We start from the raw sequence: 14,226 nt of genomic DNA, 5'->3' as shown, positions 1-14,226 counted from the left end.
CTAGGCAACATTAATATATTAGAACACTTCAGAATTAGTTTCAAGTGCTTTATAAGACAGGCTCATCAATAGAAGAACAAGCATTAGCTAAGCATTTATCCTCACAGTCACAGGCTTTCATTATTAGCTATAATTTAATATTCAGAATTCTGCAAATTCCTCTTAATGCAGAAAATAAACAACAGTTCTGACATTCAACATTTTTCAAAAGATCTTTCCCAAGATTCTGAGGGTTTCGAAATGTGAGTGCTGAGATGGTGTCAGTCATGGGAAGATCTGCAACTGGACATAACTTATAAATAAGGAAACCACTCATTTAACTCACCAGATAAAGGGCCATTTTTATCTCAAAGGGTCACTACTCTTTTGAATTCTCTCCTGTATCGAACAGTGGACATGAATAGTTGCATATAGTTGAAGCTGAGTTTCACAGACTTTTGATCAGCAACAGAGTCAGATTATTGTGGACAGGCAGGGAAAGAGGAGACAAAGTTGCAATCAAATCAGCTAGGATATTATTAGGTACCAGAGCAATTTTTCCCATTCTGCTCCTATTTCGTATATACTTCCTTTCAGGAAATGAAAAATATTTAGGCATTTTTTAAATTCCCAATTATTATGAAATATATTCATCATTTACATAGACAACTATGGTTTATATTCATATTCAAACAAATGGATAAAACAGGGACTAAAATGTAAAGGTGTCACTTTCCATGGAATAAAATTGCAGCATTTGATGAAAATAAACCAGCCACAGAAACATCTACTTTCAGCTTTTGTAGTTATGGTGGAAGTTTATGTTTCTAAGGCAGTGACTGTTTTGTAGAGTTCTCAAGCTAGGTGGCATAATTAAAGATTACTTGAATTTTATTCATTTGATTCATTGAGGTGCAACTTGAATAGTACATATTAAAAATAATTTATTGCACCACAAAATAGCACCTTATTTCACTGGTCTCTTACCAGGCATACACATCCGCAGGTTTGGAATTGATAGCGTGAAGTACGATATGGAATTTTGGAGGAGACCACTGATGAAACTGAACTGAAGGTGACAAGTGGGCATGGAGAGGGAGACAGTGGAGTTGGTCACAGCTGGTGGACAGTGCTATGAAGATTTGGAGAGCACTTGGTTATCTTTATCTTTTGACATCAGCTCCAGTAAGTTTTCCTAACAAAACGAGGACTCATGTTGGAAAAGGTTTATATTTTCTGCTGTGTGATGTATTTGGAGTATTTTGAAAGGAGTATAATTATTTTCCTGATTAGGTTCCAAAAGATGTGTAACAAAGCTGAGGTTGCCAACGGAATGAAAAGATAAGCAAAGGATACACAGAAAGTTAACTCCAATGGGAACGGTCTGCCTGTTTTCTTTCTGTTTGCACTAATTCCCAGAATTTAGAAGTGCTAAAGAAAAACAAGCAAGGCTCTCACTGACGGAACAGTTTTCTGTTCAGCAGTCTTCAACACACTGTGTTGTTCAAACAGAACACTGAACAGAATCTCATTTATTCCTGGTGTTGCTGCTGGCTTGTTGTGAATAACAGAATGGAGGAATTTGCCAGGCCATTGTGGTTGAATATAATTCTATAGCAGATGACTTACAGCACCTCATAAATGCCAAGATTTAACTTGCTAGCTCATTCAAAATCTATTTAGCACAGTGATCAAATGACCCAACATGTTGGATAACATCCCCAGAATGAAGATGGGTCTTTGTCTCCAGAAGGGGTTACTCATCCCACTACTGTCATGAATAGAAGTATGGAAAAATGAAATTATAGATTAAAATTGTAGCAATATCCTCTTTAACAAATCATTTCATATACATTAGCATATTTTGCAGTTTCAATTACTTCTCCTTGACAAAACTCAATTAATTCCTAATTGTAACCTAAACAGAATTTCATAACATGCTTTAATGATTTTCATCACCATAAAGGACATGAATTAGTAAATCTACTTTTCTTACTCCCATTCACATATTTAAGAATTTGATAGGGAAGTAAGAGAGAAACTGTTTCCTCTGGTGAGGGAATCCAAAACAAAAAGGACACGATATTAAATTCAGAACTGCTTTTTGGAGCAAAAGTAGACAGCCATACTCTCACACAGGCTGGGAATCTGGAACTCTCTCCCTCAAATGATTGTGAATGCTGGTGATCAATTTTATCTTTCAAAGGCTGAAATCGATGGATTTTGCCAACACTTGTTAACTGGCCAATTTATGTACAGCATTTTACTATAAGTGTTTTTATTTCAGATGAACACATCAACGGATGTGGATTAAGGTGAGTGGCTATACTCGAATACAGATCAGCTAGAATCTAACTGATGGCAGAGCAGGCTCAGGGATTGAATTGCCTATTGTGGTTTGATTTGTGTCATTTCCATGCATAGTTTGCCAAATAGTTAAGTGTTTTCTTTTGTAAAAACTCAAACAACAGAAAATTTATATTATCTGGGGGGATCAGTTATGCTTGCATGAAAGGCTGATATGTGTATATTTACTGAGGGCACACTGCAAATTGCATAAAAATTCATTTTAAGTTAAGCATTTTTATTTGAAAGGAGCTCTCAATAGATTTTGGAAGGACCCAAGTGCATTTTTCACTTTTTTAAAAAACATTTACAGCACTCAGTCCATGAATAATTATAAACACTGCAATCCTCAAGTACCACTGCCAAAGCTCGCAACGTTCCCTCTCTAAACGGTGTAATACTAATCCTTTCAAAATTTGGCTACAGGATTTTGTGCAATAATTCAAATACTACAAATAAGATTTACTTTGCTTAAGGATTGCAAATATTAGCAGAAGTAGAACTTCTTGAACAATACACTTTCTGCAGAATGTTGTCAATAGATTTTATTTCAACCTGAACACTTTTCTTTTTAAAAAAGTTTGTTTTCTGGCTATTGGGAAAAGCCAAAGCATAACAATGATAACTTCAAAGGATCTCAGAATGATCATGGTGCAAAAAGTGACCATTTGGCCTATCGTGTCTGCACTGGTTCTCTGAATGATCATCATGAAATCGGGCCATTCCCATAATCTTCCCCTCCACCCCCCATAACCCTATATATTACTTCTATTTAACTCATCTAATACCCCTTTGCAAAAATATGGAGAATTTAACAGACTCTCACTCCATTAAAAAGCTTAACATATTTTGAAAGCTTGTTTTGCTAAAAATTGAAACTTTGTTATGCATTACCATCATACTCTCATCATCAACTTACCAAATAGCTACTCGTTGATGCACCAAGTCACAAATCAAACCACAAAGTCAGCATGCAGATAAAGATCTGTGAAACATTTAGACATTTCCTTTGCAGTTTTGTAAAGCACAGATAAATAGATGAAGCAGAAACTTTGGCGCTCAGGAAATATTCTGTGTAAATTCATCACAGGAATGAATTTGAAAATATATTTCTCCAGAGTTGTACCAGACAAATACTTAAGGATAAATCTGCTGTGTGCATTTAAGGTTTCTACCACCACTCATATTCTCAATACTTGAGGTGCCCTAAGCAATCTTTGACAAGTTAGTGCTTATCAAAAGTTAAACAATGAGAGCTTATACAACAGGAGAACAAACAAGAGTAGCATTTGCCACGGTACCAGATTTGGCCCTAAGCTGTTTGGAGTTTGATAGCCTGAGCCAGGCCACCTGTACAATGCACTTCAGTCCTGGTTAAGATGCTCCAAAGTCGACAGACGTATACATGGGCCTTGTAGGGTAGGAAGTATTCAGGCTGACAATACACAAGTAGGGTGACAAATAGGAAGATTGGGTAGGGTGAAGAGGAAACTGATACACAACAATGGAAAATAAAACAAAAAGGAATCGGGGGGGGGGGGTGGCGGCAAACTGGAAGTGTATCTATTTAAGATAAGCAACAAGGGGAGTGAAATGGGTCACCAGAGTTTTAATAAAAGCGATGTACAGAAGAGGATATTGAAAAGTACAAGCATTGGCCAAACAAGGCCATGAAGTTTCTCTTCAGTACTACCAAACTGAATTGCTGAAAACCTAACCTGTATTATCACTTCATTGAACTAATTATTTTGCACTACATTTCAGAATTTTTTTTCCTAAAGTTCAAAACAAGCGTGTCAACTTTGATACTTGACAAATTTGAAATAGTTGGCTTTAAGAAACAAAATTGTGCATTTAATATTCGGTTTGCTGCTGCTTGATTTTCCAAAATACTGGTTGACTGACTCCCACATCTGTTCAACTCCGTTAAATCAAATTTCAGTTCTTGCCACAGTACCAAAGAGTTCTGGTCAGGGTGACAAATCACATCCAATGTGATGAAGATCATTTTTCCCTTTTAATCCTGTTTACAACCTTTGACACAACTCCATCCTCCTCATACAACTCTCCAGCGTCTTCTCATAGGTAGGACTATTCTCATCAGGTTCCATTCTTATCTATCTAATTACAGCCAGCAAATCGCCTGCAACAGTTTCTTGTCCTACTCGCGTGCATTTCTCCAAGGATCTATCCCTGTCTCTTTCCTATCTCTTATCTCCCTGTTGTCCCTCAATTATATTATATAAAGGTATAGCAACAGTTTTCATGTAGTGAAATGACACCTAGACCTACATCATAAACAAATTTCACAACTCTTCACCGGTGTTAAATTATCAGAATGGTTATCTAATATCTAGTATTGGATGAGAAAAAAAATTCCTCTAATTTAGGAAGTTTGAACCATTGTTTCCAGCATGGACAAAAAACACTATTTCCTATCTAGGAGAAAGTGAGGACTGCAGATGCTGGAGATCAGATCTGAAAATGTGTTGCTGGAAAAGCGCAGCAGGTCAGGCAGCATCCAAGGAGCAGGAGAATCGACGTTTCGGGCATGAGCCCTTCTTCAGGAATTCCTGAAGGGCTCATGCCCGAAACGTCGATTCTCCCACTATTTCCTAGCTACCAACTTCAACCCTCTGCCCAACAATAGTCAGTCAGAGATTAAGCAGTCTGCTTGCAACCTTATTTCACATTTGATCCTTAAATGAGCTTCCAATTTCATTCATATGCCATTACTAAGTTTGAGCTAAAAAAGTGTGGTGCTGGAAAAATACAGCTGGTCAGGCAGCATCCGAGGAGCAGGAGAATCAATGTTTTGAGCATATGCTCTTCATCTAAACAGCTTATGCGCGAAACATCAACTCTCTTGCTCTTCAGATGCTGCCTGACCAGCTGTGCCTTTCCAGCACCACATCTTTTGAGTCTGAACTCCAGCATCTGCAGTCCTCACTTTCTCCCATTACTATGTTTGGCCATTTTCACCTCTGTGATATTGTCTGTCTTTGCCCCATCTCAGCTGATCCGCTACTGTTACCCCTACACTTTACTATTTTAATACAATTCTGGGCTGGTCTTCGATACTCTGCCCTCTGTAAACTTTAGGTCTCTAAAACAATATACAGCAAGTCCAATTCAACCTGCTGACCCACACTGGATCATGGTCAATAAAAACCTGTTTTTTAACATGTCTATCAATCTTTTCACATCCTTCCAAAGTCTTGTTGCTCCATATCGCTGATGTGATCTTGAGCTCTACCCCCTCTGAATTACCTGAACTCCGCTAAATCTGTTCTCTTGTTCATTCCTGTCAGACCAAGCTTTTGGTTATCTGAACTAATATATCCTAAGACTCAGTATCAAACCTTGCTTTACAATGCTCCTGAAGTTATTAGGTTAGATTACTTACAGTGTGGAAACAGGCCCTTCGGCCCAACAAGTCCACACCGACCTGCCGAAGCGCAACCCACCCATACCCCTACATTTACCCCTTACCTAATACCATGGGCAATTTAGCATGGCCAATTCACCTGACCCGCACAGCTTTGTGACTGTGGGAGGAAACCGGAGCACCCGGAGGAAAGACACGCAGATACGGGGAGAACGTGCAAACTCCATACAGGCAGTTGCCTGAGTCGGGAATTGAACCCGGGTCTCTGGCGCTGTGAGGCAGCAGTGCTAACCACTGTGCCACCGTGTCGCCCACTAAGTGTCTTGGAATATTTCATGATATTAAAAGCTGTAGTACAAATAAGTTGTTGTTATTGCCGAATCAACCCACTTTGATTCAGTCACCTCTAAGTATTGATATTTACTTCAATCAGTAGTTCCTGACCCTTCATCATGAAGTGCTTCACCAAAAGCATGGATTTCAAATAAGCCTGTTGGACTATAACATGGTAAAAACAATGACTGCAGATGCTGGAAACCAGATTCTGGATTAGTGGTGCTGGAAGAGCACAGCAGTTCAGGCAGCATCCAAGGACAGTAAAATCGACATTTCAGGAAAAGGCCCTTCATCAGGAATAAGAGGCAGAGAGCCTGAAGCGTGGAGAAATAAGCTACAGGAGGGTGGGGGTGGGAAGAAAGTAGCATAGAGTACAATAGGCGAGTGGGGGAGGGGATGAAGGTGACAGGTCGGGGCGGGGGGGGTGGGGGGAGGGTGGAGTGGATAGGTGGAAAAGAAGATAGGCAGGTAGGACAAGTAATGGGGACAGTGCTGAGTTGGAAGTTTGGAACTAGGGTGAGGTGGGGGAAGGGGAAATGAGGAAACTGTTCAAGTCCACATTGATGCCCTGGGGTTGAAGTGTTCCGAGACGAAAGATGAGGCGTTCTTCCTCCAGGCGTCTGGTGGTGAGGGAGCAGCGGTGAAGGAAGCCCAGGACCTCCATGTCCTCGGCAGAGTGGGAGGGGGAGTTGAAATGTTGGGCCACAGGACGGTGTGTTTGATTGGTGGGTGTCCCAGAGATGTTCCCTAAAGTGCTCTGCTAGGAGGTGTGAGACTCCTGACCTAGGTCAGCAAGATAGTAATTTTAACTACACTTAACATTATTTTTCTGAGAAAGTTGTTGTTTTACAGAAAGTCTAACTGAACTGCTCAAATGAAATTCCATAATAGGCGTGAGAGAAAAGTGTTAAATCTAAATGCAGTTTTCTCTGTATCAATAAGCCACTGGGCCATAGTAACATATCATGCTTTCTCACTATCCTAGCTTTCACCTGTTGTCCAAACCAATAACGAATTAGTCATACAAGCTTATGTAAAGATCACAGTCAATATTTCTGCAAAGAACAAAAATCTGGACTTACTAACCGTGTGTATATCTGTACAATGCACTCTTTCACCTTCCTCTACCAAAAGGCATTTGACAAGTTGACAAGAGAAAACCGGGGATGTTAAGAATGCAGCTACATACCCTGATTGTACGCAACTTCCACTTGGTTTCAAGATACAAGGAGGAAGTCAGAACGGCATCGCTGCTTGCTGACGTCATGACAGCTGCCTCATTTACACAGCAAGTATCTGAGGAAATGAACACAGACATCGTGGTTACTATCGTTTACTTTTACTGTTGTGAACATTTATACCATTTAACAAACAGAATCTTTCCCTCTCAATTTAATTTGAGGAGCACTGTTTGATCAACATTGCTCATAAATACCATCTCAAGCAGCACAGAGATCCAGAAACTCCATGCATCCTGTTTCCTCTCATTGGGGTTGGGTGCTGGAAATCAAGCCTCGCTATCCCCAGAGACATTTTAAAAGTTAAAGATTTGAGAGTAGCACACAAAACTCCCATTTCTTTTAAGACTCTCAGTCTAAAGATTTGCAGGCTAGGGTGGATTGGCCATGCAAAATTGCCCACAGTGTCCAGGGATATACAGGTTAGGTGGGTTAGCCGTGGGAAATGCAGGGTGACAGGAATAGTGTAGGAGTTGGGTCTGTGTGGGATGCTCTTCAGAAGGTCAGTGTGGATTTGATGGGCCGAAAGGTTCACCTCCACACTGTAGGGAATCTGTGTTGCATGGGTAGAGGGTAAAATTGGGAAGGCAATTTAATGGTCCCTGACTACAAGATTTGCTGAGTTTACCCTTTTGGCTTGTCAGGACCTGCTGCTCCTTGAATTCTCTTGGGCAGACATTTTCACTCATTTGCAGAAGACACAGAGTGATTGTGTAAATTGTGAACCAGTCTCCCCAATCGGTTGTACAAATAACATAGGAGGCAATAGTCTGGTGGTATTATTGTTAGAATGCTATTGCAGAAACTCAGATAATTTTCTGGGGACCCAGGTTCAAATCCTGCCATGGCAGATGGAGTACAAAGTAAAACAAAATGAAATATCTGCAACTGATAATCTACTGATGACCACAGTCAATCATGAGGAAAATTCACTTGGCTCACTAACGTCCGTCAGGGAAGTAAATCTGTCATCCTCACATAATCTTGTCTACATACAATCCAGACCCAGAGCAATGCGGCCGACTCTCAAATGCCTTCTGAAATGGCCGAGCAAGCCACTCAGTTGTATTAATTGCTACAAAGCATCAATAAAGAAATGAAACTGGACAGTCCACCTGGAAAAGATAATTGCAGAAACACTGCAGTCAACCCTGAAAAATCTTACTAACATCTGGGGGCTATTGTCAAAATTGGGAGTGAATTGAATTGAATTTACTGTCACGTGTACCAAGGCATATGTGAAAAGCTTGGTCTTGCAAGCAATACAGGCATATCACATAGTTAAATAGCATAAATAAGTAATAAGTAAACAGCAGCAAAAACAAAAACACAGGTACAGACGAATGTTAAGAGTTTGAGAGTCCATTCACTATTCTAACAACAGTAGGGTAGACATTGCTTCAAAATCAACTGGTGCATGTGTTCTGGCTTCTGTACCTTCTCCCCAATGATAGAGGTTGTTGAAAAACATTGCCAGGGTGGGATGGATGTGAGAATGTTGGCGGTCTCTCCTCGACAGCGGGCCTGGTAGATGGGAGGTTGGCCTTTGTGATTGTCCAGGTCGAGTTCACTACTCTGTAACCATCTCCAATCTTGAATGGTACAGTTACCACACCAGGTAGTGACACATCCATCTAGAATGCTCTCGATGGCACATCTGTAAAAGTTGGCAAGAGTATTTGCCGTCATGCCAAACTTCCTCAGCTGTCTGAGGAAGAGGAGAAGTTGTTGGGCCTTTGTAACCGGTACATCCACATAAAGAGTCCAAGAAAGCTTGTTGTGCATGACCACTCCCAGGTGCTTGACACTGTCCACTTGTTCCACCTCTGTGCTGCTAATGTGGAGGGGGATAGGAGTAACATTTAGCTCAAAGTCAGTAATGAGTTCCTTGGTTTTGCCGGCATTAAGAGCTAGGTTATTCTCAGTGCACCATTTTTCCAGGTCTTCCCCCTCCTGTCTGTAGTCTGTTTCATCGCCATCTGAGATTTGACCGACTATGGTGGCGTCATCAGCAAACTTGTAAATGGCATTTGTCTGGTATTTGGTGACGCAGTCATGGGTATACAGTGAGTACAGTAGGGGGCTGAGTACGCACCTCTGGGGGGCTCCAGTGTCGAGTGTTAGTGAGAATGAAATATTGTCCCCAACTTCACTGTGGCCTGTGGGTCAGGAAACTGAGGATCCAGTTGTAGAGAGTGGGGCTTAGTCCAAGATCACTAAGCTTAGCTATCAGTCTCGAGGGGGTAATAGTGTTGAAGGCTGTAGTCAATGAGTAGGATTCTTACGTAGCTGTTCTTGGTGTCAAGATGTTCTAGGCAGGAGTGAAGGGCAAGTGATATGGCATCTGACACGGATCTGTTGGTCCGATAGGCAAATTGGAGTGGGTCAAGGGTGTTGGGGAGGTTGGAGTTGATTAGTGCCATGACCAGCCTTTCAAAGCAATTCATGACCACCAAAGTTAGGGCCACTGGTTGGCAGTCATTGAGACATGCTGCAAGGGTCTTCTTAGGCACAGGGAGGATGTTGGCCCTCTTGAAACAGGTAAGGACAGTGGCCTGCTGCGAGGAGAGGTTGAAGATGTCTGAGAAGACCTCTGCCAGTTGATCTGCGTATGCTCTGAGTGCACGGCCTGGTACTCCGTCTGGTCCCATCACTTTCCTTGGATTCACACAAAGGAAAACTGATCTGGCCTCTGATGCAGTGACTGTTGGGATAGGTTCATCAGGACTTGTCACCTCTCCACCGAAATTCTGCTTAAAGCGAGCATAGAAGGCGTTGAGAATACCTGGGAGGGACGTGTCGTCGTCAGCTATCTTGCATGGCTCTTTTTAGAACCTGGTGATGTCATTCAGTCCTTGCCATAGTTCACATAGTGTTGTATCACAGACTGATCAAGCAACAGCCTGGCATAATCATACCTTACAGTCAATGTCCCAGACATCATCATCTCTGGATATGTCCTGTCCTACCAGTTGGACAGTCCCAGCAGAAGTGTCAGCACAGTGGTTAACAGTCGGTAGGGAGTTGTCCTAAGAGTCCTCAACATTGACTCTGGACCCCATGAACTCTCACAGCTTCAGGTTAAATATGGGCAAAGCAACCTCTGGCTGGTTACTAAGTATTGTCCTCCTTCAGCTGACACATTGGTACTCCTCCATGTAAAACAACATTTGGAAGAACACAGAGGGTGGCAAGGATGCAAAATATAGCCTGGAAGGGGGGATTTCCATCTCTACTATCAATGGATGATCCATCTAGACCTCCTGTAGAAATCCCCAGCATCACAGATGCCAGTCTTCAGTACATTTAATTCACTTAAGAAATGGTTAGAGGCAGTGGATACCGCAAAAGCTATGGACCCTGACAACATTCCAGCAATAGTACTGAAGACCCATGCTCCAGAACTTGCAGCTTCCTTGGCGAGCTCTTCTAGCACTGTTACAATATTGGTATCTACCCAACAATGTGATAAATTGCTCAGATATTTCCTGTACACAAAATGTGAACAAATTCAACCTGGCCAATTACTACCCATCAGTCTACTCCTAACCATAAGTAACGTGATAGAAGCTGTCATCAATAGAGCTATCACACAGCACCTACTCAGCAACAGCTTGATCAGTAACACCCAGTTTGGGCTCCTCCAGGACCACTCAGCTCTTGACCTCATTAGAGTCTTGAGCAGAATTTCACAGCTGAGGTAATAGTGACAGCCCTTCACATCATTTCACCGAGTGTAGCATCAAGGGCTCCAGTGAAACAGGGATCAATAGGCATCAGTGGGCAAACTCACCACTACTTTGAATCCTATCTGTCACACAGGAAGATGGTTATGGTTGTTGGACAGCAATCATCTCAGCTCCAGGACATCTCTGCAGGAGTTCCTCAGGGTAGTATCTCATGCCCAACCATCTTCAGATGCTTTATCAAATGACCTTCCCTCCATTATAAGGTCATAAGTAGGAATGTTCACCAATGACTGCACAATGTTCAGCACCATTTGTCACTCCTTAAATATTGAAGCAACCCATGTTCAAGATCTGGACAATATCCCGTCTTTGGCTGACAAGTGGCAAGTAATATTTGCGACATATAAGTGCTGTGCTATGACCATCTCCAAAAAGAGACAATCTATCTATTACCCTTTGTTATTCAATAGTGCTACTATCACTGAATTCCCCCACTATTAACATCCTAGGAGCTATCACTGACCAGAAACAACTGGATTCACCAAATAAATTTCGTGGCTACAAGAGCAAATCAGAGGATAGGAATACTGCAGTGAGTAACTCACCTCCTGACTCTACCATCTACAATGCACAGATCAGGAATGTGATGGAATACTCCCCACTTGACTGAATGGGGACAGCTCCAACACCACCCAGGATAAAGCAGCCCACTTAACTGACACGACATCCACAAGCATCCATTCCCTCCATCACCAACGCTCTGTAGCGGCAGTGTGTACTAATCTACAAGATAAACTGTAGAAATCCATCAAAAAGATCTTTAGAAAGTATTTTCCAAACCCATGAAGACTTTCATCTTGAAGGACAAGGGGCAGCAGATACATTGGAACATCAACCCCTGCAAGTTCCTTCACTGTCACTGGGTCAAAATCCTGGAATTCTCTCCCTAAAGGCATTGTAGGTCTACATACAACACATGAACTGCAGTGATTCAAGACGACAGCTCACCACCACCTTCAAGGGGCAACTACGGATGGGCAATAAATGCTGGCAACTTACTTTGGTTCTTTGGAAGTCCTTTTCCCATTTCATCAACGATCATAAATACAGAAAAATAAAATGCTACAATTTTACAACCACTTAACCTTGATCTTGCACCTTCTTCTTAGTTCCAATAAGGTGATTTCCTTCCATGTCAGCAACACGAATTGTTTTGACCATCACTATTATCGCCTACGTGTGTCTTTTTAATCACTTGAAACCAGACTTTAAGTGCAATCACAAAATACATGGCATTCAGACTGTCTCAGCCCATAGGCCCTCACACACTTCATCAAACTCTAATGACTTCCTTATGGAGTCATACTGCATGGAAATCGTCACTTTGGTCCAAGCCGTCCACGCCAATCATGTTTCCACACCAAAGTAGTCCCACTTGCCTGCATTTGGCAGATACCCCGGCCAAACCTTTTCTATTCATGTACTTATTCAAGTGTTTTTTTAAAAAATATTGTAACTGTACTGCATCCACCACATCTTCTGGCAGTTCATTCTTTGTGTAAAAATGTTGTCCCCCATGTTCTTTTTAAATCTTCTCCTCTCACCTTAAAAATATGCCCCTAGTTTTGAACTCCCCTATTCTAGGGAAAAGATATTTGTTCTTTACTTTATTTATACCCCTCATGATTTTATAAATCTCTAAAAGATCACCCCTCAACCTCCTACACTCCAATGGAAGGAGTTCCAGCCTAGCTAACCTCTCTTTATGACTCAAACCCTCCATTCGGCAATGTCCTGGTAAATCCTTTCTGAACCCTCTCCAATTTAATAATTTCCGTCCTATAGCAGGGTGACCAGAGTGGACACAGTATTCCAGAAGAGGCTTCACCAATGCGTTGCACAACCTCAACATGACGTCTCAACTCCTATCCTCAAAGACCCCTGAGCAATGAAGCTAAGCATGCTAAATACCTTAATCACCCTATATGCAATGCAAATTTCAAAGAACTATGTACACGAATCTCTCTGTTCTACAACATTATGTAGGGCTCCGGCATTAATTGTATAATTCCCATCTTTGTTTGTTTTACCAAAATGCATTTATCCAAATTAAATTCCATCTGCCACTCCTCAGCCCACTGACCCAACTGATCATGATAACTTTGTAATCTTTGATCACCTTTGTCACTATCCGCAACACCACCAATTTTGGTGTTATCTGCAAACTTACTAAACATAATAATAAATAAATAACAAATTAACACAAACAGACATAATCCCTTTCCAGTAGGTCACTGTTAAGTTAATTTCTCAATTACATTTCAGAGATGGTTTGCTTCAAAACTGTAAAATGGCATACTTCTGACAGGTTCAGAACTTATGTTAGATCAGCACGGTCAAAGATGATGTCAAATTTCTAATAATGTGCAATGACATTTCAGGGACTGTTTTACGCCAGTGCTTCCCAAACCCTTTGCCACTATGATCCAGTCTTGAGACTTGAACGTTGTCAAGATCCTTAACTGATAACATTGAGAAAGAAGGAGGGATAGGAATAGATCTACACAAATGAGAGGGGAGCCTCTAAAGGTCGGGGCCTGTTGAACAGGAGTACAGCTGTTCGCATTCAAGCGGCTCATGACGCCTTGGAGATTGTGACCCCAAAACCTCAGTTCATGACGTCACTTTGGTTTCCTATGCCTTCTCTGGAAAGCCTTGATATACACAGTGGAAGCAGGTTATTTAATCCTGTACAAAGCAAGTGGATTAACATTAATCTTTCAGGTCATGGTCTTACATCAGACCTGGGAAAACTGAATAGGTTTTAAGCAATTAACAGGATGATGGTTGAAAAAGAATAATGAGAGTCTATAACAGAGTGGAAAACAGGAGAAATTAAATTACCAAAGTTTCTGATACAAAGCCAAAGACAGCAGGAATGAAACAAAAGAAAGATGGGGAGAATTATTTTTCCATGGAGTTGAGAGTCATTGGAACGTTTTTCCTCAAAGTAAGCAGTCTTGGAACATTTTTAAGGTAGGGGTATACTCCATACACCCCTACCTTAAAAATATTCCAAGACTGCTTACTTTGAGGAAGAGCATTCCAATGACTCAACTCCATGGAAAAATACTCCATATACCCCTACTTAAAAATAGGGTAATGGTATATAGGGCAAAACGATGATAGAGTAAACCACTTCTGACTGAGCTTGTTGGTTTTCTTACTTTTTCTTTTTCAATTTTCTCTC

At 41.3% G+C, this 14,226-nt stretch overlaps 1 protein-coding gene across 5 annotated transcripts in view; it reads right to left on the bottom strand.

Moving 5' to 3' along the window:
- LOC132827008 (membrane-associated phosphatidylinositol transfer protein 2) overlaps positions 1–14,226 on the bottom strand; it is a 538,978-nt gene that overhangs the window by 360,268 nt on the left and 164,484 nt on the right. For 4 of the 5 annotated variants that reach the window (XM_060843350.1, XM_060843356.1, XM_060843357.1 and 1 more), the window contains exon 2: positions 7,239–7,345. The gene's annotated coding sequence lies outside the window, so the exon portion shown is untranslated. The other variant, XM_060843352.1, reaches the window with a different exon arrangement.

This window comes from Hemiscyllium ocellatum, chromosome 24, assembly GCF_020745735.1.
Source record: "Hemiscyllium ocellatum isolate sHemOce1 chromosome 24, sHemOce1.pat.X.cur, whole genome shotgun sequence".
NCBI lineage: Eukaryota > Metazoa > Chordata > Chondrichthyes > Orectolobiformes > Hemiscylliidae > Hemiscyllium > Hemiscyllium ocellatum.
This window is presented reverse-complemented; position numbering and strand designations above follow the sequence as displayed.